This window comes from Pongo abelii, chromosome 6, assembly GCF_028885655.2.
Source record: "Pongo abelii isolate AG06213 chromosome 6, NHGRI_mPonAbe1-v2.0_pri, whole genome shotgun sequence".
Taxonomy (NCBI): domain Eukaryota; kingdom Metazoa; phylum Chordata; class Mammalia; order Primates; family Hominidae; genus Pongo; species Pongo abelii.
This window is the reverse complement of record NC_071991.2, coordinates 45,456,223-45,470,582: the sequence shown is the minus strand read 5'-3', so window position 1 is coordinate 45,470,582 and position 14,360 is coordinate 45,456,223. Positions and strand designations below refer to the sequence as shown.

Sequence of the window (14,360 nt, the reverse complement as noted above, 5' to 3'; positions counted from 1 at the left end):
ACCCCATCAAAAAGTGGGTGAAAGCTATGAACAGACATTTCTCAAAAGAAGACATTTATGCAGCCAACAAACGTGAAAAAAAAGCTCATCGTCACTGGCCATTAGAGAAATGCAAATCAAAACCACAATGAGATACCATCTCACACCAGTTAGAATGGCAATCATTAAAAAGTCAGGAAACAACAGATGCTGGAGAGGATGTGGAGAAATAGGAACATTTTTACACTGTTGGTGGGAGTGTAAATTAGTTCACCATTGTGGAAGACAGTATAGCGATTCCTCAAGGATCTAGAACTAGAAATACCATTTGACCCAGCAATCCCATTACTGGGTATATACCCAAAGGATTATAAATCATTCTACTATAAAGACACATGCACGTATATGTTTATTGCAGCACTGTTCACAATAGCAAAGACTTGGAACCAACCCAAATGCCCATCAATGATAGACTGGATAAAGAAAATGTGGCACATACTCACCATAGAATACTATATAGCCATAAATAGGGATGAGTTCATGTCCTTTGCAGAGACATAGATGAAGCTGGAAACCATCATCATTCTCAGCAAACTAACACAAGAACAGAAAACCAAACACTACATGCTCTCACTCATAAGTGGGAGTTGAACAATAAGAACACATGGACACAGGGCGAGGGATATCACACACTGGGGCCTGTTGGGATGTGGGGGCTGGGGGAAGGATAACATTAGGAGAAATACCTAACATAGATGACAGGTTGATGAGTGCAGCAAATCATCATGGCATGTATATACCTATGTAACAAACTTGCATGTTCTGCACATGTACCCCAGAACCTAAAGTATAAGTTTAAAAAAATCAATCAATAAATAAAATTAATTATTCATTAATTATTTAAGTTAATATTTATTAATTGTTTAATAAAAATAAATTTATGATTTATCAGTATTTATAATTATTTATGAGTATTTTATGTTACTCAAATTAGTAACATGTTACTCATTTGACTTTTTATTTATATATTGCTTTTTGTGAAAAGTAAAGTTTAATAGTGGTTATAAACTCAAACGCTAACAAGGCTGGAAAGTAATGTATATGAGAAAAATGGACCCAGGAGAACACTATAAACACAAGGATAAAAAGTACCTGACACTTGGCCTCAATGTCAGAGACAAAAGGGAGTGGTGGAGAGTGTAGTGAACAGGAGAATGCATGCCTTATCGAAAGGACATAGCTGTGGCTCAGCTCTGACCTATTGTTGCTGTGTGGGAAGGTAAAGCCAGTGCTGTCAGACCTTTTAGTTTTCCCAGAGAGGCTGAAAATCTTTATATTTGTGTGAATTCTCCTAATTTATAAATATTGGCAATAGGTTTTTAAATTTAAATAAACACAGAAGAAAATCTATCTAAACACTACTGGTTTTTAACCTCTGAATATAAAAACTAGACAATTCATAAATCATGACATCCAACATCCTTTAAGTAATTTGTTTATATGTCCATGGGCTCAACTCTGCAGTGGCAGAGACCATGTCTTATTCATTTTTTACTGTCCAGCACCTACACTGGGTATATGCTAATGATCAACAAATGTTAACTGAGTTGAAGTACAATACAATCATCAGGGTTGGTCCTTTAGTGCCCGTGGTTCTTGGGAACTACTAGGAAAAAACCCATGGGCATGGACTCCAGATATGTGGGAAAATCTGCTGACCTCATGATGCACACCACCCCAGGGGAGCTTAAGTGGCATCTCAGTTCCAGCTCAGGATCTTCTCTAACTCTTTCCAATTTAACCCCCTTACCCACAGCTTCTAATATCAGTGACATCAGTCTTGCATAATTATCAGAGCCTTTATCAAGAAGAGGAAAAGGGAAGACCTGGACATCTTATTATTGACAGATTAGAGACATTTACTAATACACATTAATACACTTTTTGGTATATTTAGGCCATTCACATTTAAAGTTATTATTGACAGGTGGATTAGTATTGACCACACTGGTAGCTGTTTTTGGTAACTGTTTTCTATTCATTACTCTTGTTCTTTGTTTCTTTTCTTTTTTTTTTTTTTTTGTCTTCCCCTCTTTTTCTGCCTCCTCTAGTTTTAACTGACCATTTTATACAATTCCATTTTCTCTCCTGTCTTAGCATACAAATTATACTTCTTTGTTTAATTTCTTTAGTGTTTTCCCTAGAGTTTATAATATTACAATTAATTAATTACAATTAATTAATATTACAATTAATCCAAGTCTACTTTCAAATAATACTGTTTTACAAGTATTCCAAGCACCTTATAACTGGGTATTCCCAACTCTTCCCTTCCATCCCTTATAACATTGCTATCAGTCATTTCACTTATCCATAAGCTATAGGTTGCTGCAAAAGTGATTGTTGTTTTTGCCATTACTTTTAATTATAAAAGTAATTAACTAACAGCAATCACTTGTGCACCAACATAATATAATAACTGGCTACATTATTATTATTTTGAGGAAATTATTATGTTAGATCAATTAGGAATAAGAAAAATAAAACACTTTATTTTTCCTTCATTTTTTTCATTTTCTAATGCTCTTTTGTTATGTAGATTGGAGTTTCTGACCTATGTTATTTTTCCTGTCTCTAAAGAATTATTTCAACATTTCTTGCAAGGCAGGCCTACTGGTGACAAATTCCTTAAATTTTTGTTTGTCTGAGAAAGTTTATTTCTTCTTCACTCTCAAAGGATAATTTCACTGCATCCAGAATTCTAGGTTGGTGGTTTTCTCTTTTGACTCTTAAAATATTCATTTCACTCTCTTTTCACTTGCTTCAATTCTGATGAGACGTATGATATAATCCTCATGTTTGCTCCTCTCTAGGTAAGGTGCTTTTTCCTCTGGTTGCTTTCAAGATTTTCTCTCACTGATTTTCTGAAGTTTGTATACAATTATGGCCACAATGTCAAGGACAATTGATTAGACCTACAGATTTTCAGTATTTATCCTGCTTATGTTTTTAGTTTCCTGGATCTGTGGTTTTCTGTTTGTCATTAATTTTGGAAATTTTTCAGCTATTCTTACTTCAGATATTTCTTGTGTTCCTTTCTCTCTTTCCTTCTGATCTTCCCATTACACATGTTGCACCTTTTGTCATTGTCCTACAGTTCTTGGATCCTCTGTTCCATTTTTTTATTCCTTTTTCTCTTTGCCTTTCAGTTTGAGAAGTGTCTGTTGACACATCTTCAAACTCACTAATTCTTTCCTCAGCCATGTCCAGTCTACTGATGAGCCCATCAAAGGCATTCTTCATTTCTGTTACAATATGTTTCATTTCTATCATTTTCTATTGATTCTTTCTTTGTATTTCCATTTCTGCTTACATAACCCATCTCTTCTTGCAAGTTGTCCACAATTTTTATTAGAGCCCTTAGCATATTCATTATGATTATTTTAAATTCCAGATCTGATAATTCTAAATTATCTGCCATAAGTAAATTTGGTTCTCATACTTACTGTGTGTCTTCTTTGTTTTGTTTTGTTGCCTTTCACCATGGCTTGTAATCTTTTGTTGAAAGCCAGACATGATGTATCAAGTAAAAAGAGGTAAATGGGCCTTTAGTGTGAGGTTTTGTGTTTTTCTGGCTAGAGTATAGGCAGTATTGACTGTTTGCCATAGCTGTGGTGTCAGAGGCCAAAATTTCCCCTGATGTCCCTGTTTTTGTCTCTCCTGTTGTCTTTATGTTTTCCTGGAGATTGCCTCTTAAATAAAGTCAGATATCTGTAGTTCTTTCCATTGTGATCTCTTTTTATTATACAGGGACCTGTTGGAAAAGTGTTCTTTAATCCTATGATTAGGTCTCAGCCTTTTAGTGAGCCAGAGTTGGGTTTATCCCTTGTCCCACATTAAAGGCTAGAGGAGGCTGGAATTGGGTATTTGCCTTCCCTTTCCCCTAGTTGGTTAGGGTCTGGTAAAACAGTTTCCCTTGAGGGTAGGCATTGTTAAGGAGAACAAAGATGTCTGAGCTATTTCCAAATGATTGCTCTCCCCTTCTCCCAGCAAGAAGCATGACGGATTTTTCTCCAGTCTTCACAGTAAGAATCTACTGGGGATCCTGGAGGTAAAACTCAAGATAGTATGTCCCCACAAGATTGGGAATTTTTTAACTCTCAAGCCCCTCCATACTGAGCCTCCAACAATTTATCTATTACAGTTTAAAGTGTTCTCACTGATACTGGTTCCAGCTGCAGGCTCTGCTCTGGTAATTCTCTGTATCCACTGGTCTCTCCAGTTCTCAGGGCAACAGTTTTCCCTGTGACCTCAACTCTCTGACGGTTCTTGGGAGAGTTGCTGATTTTCAGTTTCTTCAGTGTTTTTTTTATAAAAATGAGAGGAACAAGTTCCAAGCTCTTTACATGTAGAACTGGAAACTAGAAATCAGTGCGCTTCTTATTACAAATCAGTAGAAGTTTCAGATAAACCCAGTACAGTATTTTGACATCAATTTATACTCATTCAAATATATTAATGTCATCGACAACATCCAGCATTCAAACATCAATTCCTGAGTTCAATAAATCCCATATGGTTGATACATATACCTTAATTTCAAATCAAAGGATGATGTTGTGGGATAATATAAGGTTTGAAGTCAGAAGGCTTAAGTTCAAATCCTGGCTCTGTCACATATGAGCTGTGTTACCTTGGGCAAGTAGCCTAGCTCACTGAGTTTATTTCCCAATCTGTCAAGTAGAGCCAATAAATAGTAGCTTTACAGATGATAAAATAATAAAATTCATATAAAATCAATATATAAAAATGAAGTACCATCCTATAAATATCTAATTAATAGAAATAAGGAGTTTTCTTCCTTATTTGTAATCCTCTTTGTAATGTCTCTTTAATCTCACAAAGGTAGATATACGGAGCAGCATTAAATACTGTCAAGGGATTTAAACACAGTTCTTTTTTCTTTTTTTTTATAATTATCCTTTAAGTTCTAGGGTACATGTGCACAACGTGCAGGCTCATTACATAGGTATACATGTGCCATGCTGGCCCACTGCATCCATCAACCCATCATTTACATTAGGTATTTCTTCCCATGCTATCCCTCCCCTCCCCACCCCCATGACAGGCCCCAGTGTGTGATGTTCCCCACCCTGTGTCCAAATAACACCATTCTTTTTTCAAAAAAAAAAAAATTCCACAGAATATTAGAGCTAGAAAAACCACAATAGAAGGGAAGATAGTTGAACTTTCTAAAAATTAATTTAGGTTCACAAGGAAAAAATTCACAGAACCAAATAAAAGGCTCCTGGGACCACCTTTTCCCCAAGGATGGTAATCATGTCACTTCTAGGGATGCCGTCAATGAGCTTTGGTCAAAATAAAACCATAGAACACTGTCACATGAACTGCTGCTAGTCAGCTCTGTACCTCATGAAATTGATTTATGTGTTTAATCCAAATGCAGATTTTAGTTGGTTTCGGTCCATATCCTAGCCTGCCAAGGTATTTCTCAGTAATGGTTTTGTCAATTAACAAAAACATCTGCTTGCTCTTAAAGTTTGAGGCCAACTTTTTGTAGATCCTAAGTAGATGCCTTCAGGCACAAGTTACAGAAATCATTTCTGACTCTCTTGAGTAAAAAGGGAAAATGTATTGAGAGGGAATTAGGAAGTACAGGAAACACAATTATCTTTTAGTAGAAATAGTCAATTTAAGATACTTTCACCACCTTCATCCCATTCTACTGCCCCTGCCCCAAGACATTGATACTGCCTCCATCTTGAATCGACACTAAAATCTCTTTGCCTTGTTTGGATTTGCTCAAGAGAGCATCTGATAGGCCAAGACTCTGCCACATTCTTGGAACTCAGAAAGTAGGGAAAGAAAAAACTCTTCCAATAACCTCTCACCATGAGTAGTGAGAGGCTGGACGCTACCCACTATATCATGAAAACCACACATGATGGGGAAGTCTCCTAAAAGAGCAGCTAAAGTTGAACACTGGAAAGTCAGAAAAGATCAAAGTTCACCATAATGGGGGGCATTTTTATTTTTCAAAATGTTTTGGAATAGCATAAAGCAAAATTGATATTCAGAGGCTATATATTGCTACAGGTATATCTGTTGGTTATAACTATCATCTGTTTTGACTGGCCTGTGTTATAAAATATTTTCACTATCAATCAACTTGCACTTAAATGCATAAGAAGCAGATTTAATTAAATAAGATGGATGAAAGTGGTAATATAATCTTGGGTCAAATAAAAAAGTGGGATTATGAAGCGATGAGACCAATTTTCTGGTGTGATTGATGAATAAGCTATAAGGGTAATTTCAACAGATGAGTCCAGAATTTTGTTGTTGTTGTTTGTTTGTTTTGAGATGGAGTCTTGCTCAGTTGCCAAGACTGGAGTTCAATGACGCAATCTCAGTTCACTGCAACCTCTGCTTCACAGGTTCAAGTGATTCTTCTGCCTCAGCCTCCCAAGTAGCTGAGACTACAGATGTGCACCATAACACCCAGCTAATGTTTGTATTTTTAGTAGAGATGGGGTTTCACCATGTTGGCCAGGCTGGTCTCGAACTCCTGACCTCAGGTGATCTGCCCACATCTCCCTCCCAAAGTCCTGGGATTACAGGCATGAGCCACTGCACCTGGCCCAGAATTTTTTTTTTTTTTTTTTTTTTTACTGTTGGCAGTAGCATGAGAATAAAGAGGCTATGGTGATGGATAGCTTGGTTTTGGTTTTTGTTGTTGTTGTCTGTAAATGCTGATATATTTGTTTAGGAATCAGCCTTTTTACCTCACAGTCCCAAAATGTACCAGATATAACAAACCATCCTTCATGTAGAAAGACAAAATAACTGCTCCTAGACATGAACTTTCCTAAGAACAGAAACAGGTAACTTGGGGTAGGAAAGTGAGTAAAAGAAAGGTCTCTTTCACAGGGTAGTTATTGTGTTCAAATAGCTGAGTGTCCAAGCCAGCAAGAGAGAGTTTCAGGGAAAAACATCAGAATAAATAACATGGGCATGCACGCAATGAACCAAAAGGATCCACACAAAGAGGAAGACAAACTGGACTTGCAAGACAAAATTTTAAGAAGAGACAACCACAGGCATAGGACGGCAAGGAGAGGAAAGAACTGGAGCAATCAAAATGAATCAACACAAAATCTACAGAGAAAAACAGAATTATAGATCTTACGGCTGAAAAAAACACAACCACCTAGGGCCATAGAAAGCCCCTGGTGAAGGCGGTACTGCTCACTGCACTAAACCCTTCCGTTTTTCATCTGGTTGGCTCTGAACACCCAGAAAAGGGCCTCTATGTACAAACCTCTCCACACTCCCCACTGTTAGGAAGTTGGATCCTTAGAGCTGAAAAGTTTCCCTCGGTCTGACAAGGCCCATTATCCCTTGCCGTACTTTTAACCACAGTCAATAACGTGTCCCTTTCCCTTCCGTTATTATTCCTCGGTATTTATAGATGCATCAGTGGTTTCTTTCCTTCAAAATGTGCATATTCAATTCCCTCGATCCCAGCTGCCTTCAAAATGTAGGATTTTGAAAAGTGTGGGAAGGAGAGAGAGACAAAGGTTATCTTTATGAAACTTTGCATATCCCCAGCCATCAATGTCTCCTCAATAATGAGAAAGGCCAACCTGGACAGGCATTTAGTCCCGTAAGTGGGCACATCTATCAGCCTTGCCTACATATTGATTAGTTGATTGATTTTTAAGATTTATAGAAATGCACTCACTGCCAAGGTCTCTGGGGCACCTCTACGACAGTAACATTAAGCAACATAAAGAGGTGGACATTCCTTGTCCCAAAGGCTTCCTCTTACCATTCAAGAGTTTTTTTAAATGCACATTAAAAGGTAGACTTTCTGCCATGCACTGAAGGTCATCCAAAAAAGGTCTGCTAAGAGATCAAAAGGAAAAAGTTTCCAATGTCATAACAAGCTTAGACAAAAAGCCCTCTCTCCCGCCTTCAGAAAATCAAAGAATCATGATCTTGGGAAAGACCTTAAAAACCATTACTGACGGTTCCCACTACACCCATGGTGTAGTGACGGTCTTTCACTGGTCCACATGAAGTTGGAAAAAAGAAAAAAGCCAACATAGTAAGTTTTCTTAAAAGCTAACTCAATTTGAGGAATTAATTATTATTCTGAGATAATATCCTTCCTAATTTTGGTATTAAAATATATTTTATTGCATAAAATGATGGTGATAGTAGTTGGTAGTTATTTTAAATAATATCTTTACTTAACAAAGCAACAAATTGGCAAGATATCTATGTTAATTCCCAAAATTCCCTTTGAAATGTTATTGGTCAATGAAATTCAAAATCTAGAAACCACGAGATTTTGTAGATAGGAAAACTGAAGTTCCAGAAGGCTGAGTGACCGTGAAGGTCCCCAGCCCGTTAGTAAGACGGTGTGCATGAAGAGACAGACCTCCTAACTCCCACTACTCCGTGCTGCCTCTTCCAAAGCTCCAGCGTTCTGAAAAGTCCACCTCAGCCCTCAGTAGTGGATATTTGTCATTTCTTGACACTCCAATTCAGAAATTTGTCCTCTTTGAGGAATTTCTCCTCACTGTTTAGGTCTTGGTGGGAGGTAGATTCCGACGCTTCCATCTAAACCTGACACGCTCGAGACACTGGACAACTACAGTGAGAAAGAAAGAGCTGGCATAGGCACAATAATGCAAAGGATTATGGAAAATCTAAGAAATGTGTCTAGAAAGGAATCGTGGGTATGGCAACATGGAACCGAGATAAATCAACATGTGAGAAATGGACATCTCTGTGTTGCAATGAAAACTTTATTTACAAAAATAAGCGTCGACCTGGATTTGGCACACCTGCTGTAGTTTGCTGACTCCTGAACTAGATTTAAAAAAAGCCTAGTAAGCTGTGAGGGCACCAGTACAGCCAAGGAAACCACAGCTCAGACTAGAAAAGTCTGTGACTAACAATTTGAGACATAAAGCAACTCTACCTGCATTGCTGCTCCACAGAGTTCTCTCATTGTGTGTTCTCTCCCTGGTGAGCCTCGTCAAAGCTCCTTTGGTTGCAAGAAACAGAACCCACTTGAGTTAGATTGGATGCAAAAAGGAAGAATTAATTAAAAGGACACAGGGGAATGCCCCAGAGCTCAAGCGCTAAAAGGAGTTAGGATCTTCATACATTCCTCACTCCCTCTCCCCTGGCCCTATCTCTCCCTCCCCTTCTCTCTGCACACGCTGATTCAGTTCTGCCTCTCTGCAAACAGCTTTCTTTGCCCTTATGTGAATATTCTGGACTATGATCCTTAGGTCTGATCAGCTGTGACTGGCAAAGCACAGTCAACATGACACAAACTTGGATTCTGGGCTCTACCCTTGATGGTGAGGCAGTTTCGTGGTGGCCAGCAGGGACTGAGCTGGGTAGAGAGCTGTGAACATATCCTACAATACCCCATGACCCTTCCTCCAACCTGGCCAGCCCTCCTTCCCTGCTCCTCCACAGTCCACTACACTCCAGTCACCCTGAGCTGGCCTTGCCATCCTTTCTCTCTTACCTCAAAGACTTTACCCAAGCTGGTCCTTCTGCCTGGGAACACACTTGCTTCCCCATTCCCCTGGCTAACTCCTTCTTGCCTCCCAGTTCCCCATGTAGGTGCTGTCTTGGAAAAGTCAGAAGCTTGTTTCCAGAAGTCTTGGAAAACTCAGGTGCTTTTCCAAGATGCATTTCCTCCAGCAGTCTTGGAAAAATCAGATGCTTCTCTTGTCTACTTCTACAGCTCCCTAGACTACTGTAGCAGTTAGCGCTCTATACTATGATTTACATACCTCTCCAACCTGCCTGCAAACTTCTCAAAGACAGTTTCCCAGAACCTATGCCTGTGCCTGCCCAGCACATTGTCAGTGATCAATAAATACTTGCTAAACAAATGACTCTCTCAACTCCCCCACCCTCCCCTTCCTTCTCTGCACCAGCCAGCTGAGCTTCAAAATCAATCATTCCAACAACAATGTTAGAAACTTTCTCAATCCCCTCACACTCTGTATTACTATGCCTTACCAGCTCTGCTCATCCTCATCCCTGATTCAATTCAAACCTCTCTTTTCTTCCTGGGCCGCCCAACACTGCTGGACAAATTGCACACAGATGCTGGACGGTACCATTCCAATCGAAGGGCTCCAGTCTCCAAGGAGCAATGAGTGGAGTTTAGCAATTTTATAACTTTCTCTAGTCTGGTACATTTTCCATCCCCTAAGCAGTTATTCTAAAACTTTCCTAGCATGGAGTTTAACTTAAGTCTTAGTTTGCTGCTGTCATGATCCCATCTGTCTGGAAATGTTGATACAGCTATGAAGAAAGGGTCCTCTGGAATCTGCTGATATGGTGGCTTGAATTGTGTCCATAGCTGGGGTTTAGACTGCATAGTGAGGGGAATGAGGGAATCTGCAGATCCCTTCAAGCAGAATTATTGTAAGGCACAGCGATGTTGAGCTAATAACAGAGGCTAAATCACTGGAGCATTCTCAGGGATTCCAAGAATAGCAGGTGGCTATTATTTAAATATATCCCTAAGCCAGTCCTTGGGTGCTTGTCTGTATATAAGAGAGAAAGATGCTATGAGTAAAAACTGAAGGAACAGTTTCTCTTCATATTGCAGCCCATCAAGGCCTGGGTAACACAGCATTGGACTATGCCAACACAGAAACTCAGAGGGGCCAGGTGGCTGCAGGCCAGAAGGAGCGGTGGGAAGGACTGTGGGCCAGAGGAGCTGAATAGCATCAGAGGAGTGACCTCTGTACCTGGTCATTCAGCAGCCACCCACTCAGGCCACTGGCAGAAACCCATAGTGGGTACCCAGTGGGCTTCATGGACACCCTGACACCAGAGGCGGAAGGGGGTGTGCATGTGTCTCTAGGCAAGTAAAGACATTCTGGTAACCCCTGAAACACTTGTGGGGCTTTCTGAGGGGCTGATGAGCCTAGTGAAAAAGGAGATACTGAGCTAGAGTGACCTCGGTTACAGTTTACAACTTTTCTTAATCTTTGCACTGAATTTGCCTCCTACTTCACAGAGCAAATAAAGGCCATTAGACGTAGGCTTCTACAATTTCTTTTCTTTCTTTTTTTTTTTTTTTTTTTTTTGAGACAGAGTCTCACTCTGTTGTCCAGGTTGGAGTGCAGTGGTGTGATCTCGGCTCACTGCAATCTCCACCTCCCAGGTTCAAGAAATTCTCCTGCCTCAGCCTCCTGAGTAGGTGGGATTACAGGCATCCACCACCATGCCCAGCTAATTTTTGCATTTTTAGTGGAGATGGGGTTTCACCATGTTGCCCAGGCTGGTCTCAAACTCCTGACCTCAGGTGATCCACCTGCCTTGGCCTCCCAAAGTGCTGGGATTACAGGGGTGAGCCACCGTGCCGGGCCTACAGTTTCTTATCTCCTCTCCAAATACCTAAGCCTAAATCCTTGCCTGCATCACTGTGACAGGAGTGATGACCATTAGAAGAGAGAGAGAGCACACTGGAGCTCCCACAGGGGAGTGAGGGGCAATGCTGATGGGAAGAAGCAAAAGTGTAGTGAACATGTCTGAGGCTAGGGCAGATGGTCTCAGAGAAATTCTAAAGAAAATCTAAACTTCATTCCATTCTGTAGCACCATTGAATCCGTTAAGAATAGTTCGTTCTTGAGAGGAGGAGACATGTCGTAGTAATCTTTGTCTTGCCTGTGACAAATACAAGTTCGGGCACCTAGCAAAAGCAAGATGAATAAATGAATGAATAAGTAGAGAAATTAAGGAACCCCCTAACTAGGATGACTTGATGTTTCCTACAGAAAAGAAATTTAATAATAATAGCTTTCATAGCTGCAACAATCTGAATGGACCCCAAAATTCATGTGTTGAAACTTTATTACCAATGTGACAGTATTAAGAGGTAAAGCCTTTAGGAGATAATTAAATCATGAGGGTAGAGTTCTTGTGAATGAGACTAGTGACCTTATAAAAGAGGTGCAAGGAAGCATTTGCCCCTTCACCTTCCAAGGCGCTGTCTTGGAAGCAGAAAGCAGCCCTTACCAGCCTCCAAATTTGCTGGTGCCTTGATCTTGGACTTCTCAGTCTTCAGAACTGTGAGAAATATATTTCTATTCTTTATGAATGACCTAGTCTCTGGTATTTGATTATAGCAGCACAAACAGAGTAAGACAATAGCTAAAATAATATTCACCCAGGGACTTCAGCTAGATCTATGAATATGGATACAAGAGATACAGCCTGGTCTTCAGTGCAGAACCCCAGACTCTTGGGAAGGAAGAAAAGCTCACTCAGATCTGGACTATGTCTACATCAATACTTCACAATATTTTAAAATCATATACCCACCAGGAAAAATCTTACTTGCCACAGTTCTCCGGCATAAGGGTTGAGGGTTAGGAGGGAACGGTCTGCCAAGGGGTGGTGGGCTGGGCTTTGAAAAGTTAGTGAAGGAAGAAGAAGGAACAAAGAAAACGGAAGAAACAGCAGGCTTCACAAACACAAAACCAAGCCACCATGGCAGCTTTAGTTTGGGAGGAGCCTGAAGTCTAACTCAGGAAGGAAGAAGTGGTGCCACCCATTGTAATCTCATCTGAATATCTTTGCAAGTGGACTGTTGCATCAAAATGCCCTCCCAGAGAATAACTTTTCCCGGCGTATAGGTAAAATGAACTAGAGTTCCTCTTATGTCACGTCAAAAAAAAAATTTAGATTGGTATGGAAAGGCAATAAACTTAAAAGCAGTAGATCTGTTGTGTTTTTCTCCCAAGATTGACATTTATCAATAAATATCAGCTTCTACCTGGCCCAGACATGTGATATTTAGTCATACATGTCACATTTGCAGTGAAAAAGTTCACTGACCAAAAAGATAAAATGAAATGAAATAAAGTAAATCATTTAAATTAAATATTTTCTTTATTAGATTTCATTTTCCAGCTGTTTTAACATAATAGAATTTTTTTCCTTAATTTCAAACTACATAATGCTTTCTGACTGAACGGTGATTATCTTTCCAGCCCAATGGCCTTTTTCTGTCAATGGCAATTAAATCCACAAAGATGATTTCTTTCTAACATTTGAGATTCTTGCTTTCCCATTGTACAGCAGACGTTTCGCTCAAGTCAACCAGATTTTGTTAGGAAATTTTATTTGATAAGACAGGATCCAAAAGCCCCAAATTCAGATGCAAACATCTTAGGGGCGTGCCAATGGCAAATGTTTTACTGTGTAATTACCACAGGTCTTTGTGCATATTGATAGAATGAAAACCCGATCTGCTGATCTTGTATTTTCTGTTTTGTTTTCTTTAAGTGTATTTTCTGGATTCCCATCTCTCTTTGTTTCAATAAAGACATCTGCAAAATTCCTTAAATGTTATTTACTATTGTGGGGCTACATAGTTTTTTACATAAGAATTTAAATCTCATCTCAAATGATCATTGCCTACCACTTAGTGAGCATGGGTGCATCTTTTAGAAAAAGGTGAACGAAATAGACCTCAAAAACAAAAAACCTCCGCATCTTATTTTCAGACCATAAAAAAATAGCCAAGTCACAGTATAATACTAAGCTTTAATTCTTCCTTTTTTCCCCTTCTCTAAACTATGCAAGTCAATTCTAACATGTTGATGTGCTTTAAATGGTTTTTACAGTCTCACAACTGCAGCTAGAACCCTTCACTTATTCCTCTGACAATAGATGAAACTCATTGAAACAATCCAATTGATCCTATGCTTTCATCCAGAATGTCATTTTTTTCTACCTGGTTTTTATTCAGCAATCTAAATACAATTAGATTCTACCAACGACCAATGAGCAGTATTTGATGCAGATGTTTGGAAAGAAAAAAAAAATTAAGAAAACTCTTCTAGAGTCAGATCTTTTTCCTAAATGCCCATATAGGAAAGACAAATCAGCTCACACTTTATTAGGCCTACAGAAGGAACCTGGCCAAGAGGATCTGAAGTGTTGTTTTTCCTCCATTTCGCTTTAACTGAGGATGAGACCTTAGGCAATCATACTTTTTTGTTTGGATTTTTATATTCTATTTGAGTATAACATTATTTATCTGGGCCACTATAGACATTTGAGCAAAGCTATTTAGCTTTAATAAGAATAACTGCCACTTATTAAGCTTCCTGCCAGGAACTGAACTAATATCACCAAAAAAATTATGTGTGTATGTATACACATGCATTTGTATGTATTTAATTTTCACAACAACCCCATGAAGGAGATCTTATTACCTCCATTATAAAGATGAGAAAAATAAAGTTTAGAAAGCTTAAGTAACTTACCCAAAAAAATATCAGAGGTAGAAATTAAAGCCA

At 39.1% G+C, this 14,360-nt stretch overlaps 1 long non-coding RNA gene across 2 annotated transcripts in view; it reads right to left on the bottom strand.

Annotated features, from left to right (window-relative positions):
• LOC129060664 (uncharacterized) overlaps positions 1–14,360 on the bottom strand; it is an 89,722-nt gene that overhangs the window by 41,304 nt on the left and 34,058 nt on the right. The window contains exon 1 of one of the 2 annotated variants that reach the window (XR_010140735.1): positions 483–736. The exons of the other annotated variant lie outside the window; for it this stretch is intronic. This is a non-coding gene — a long non-coding RNA (uncharacterized LOC129060664). Of the gene's footprint in view, positions 1–482; positions 737–14,360 lie in introns of those variants that run through there. 2 annotated transcript variants of the gene reach the window in all.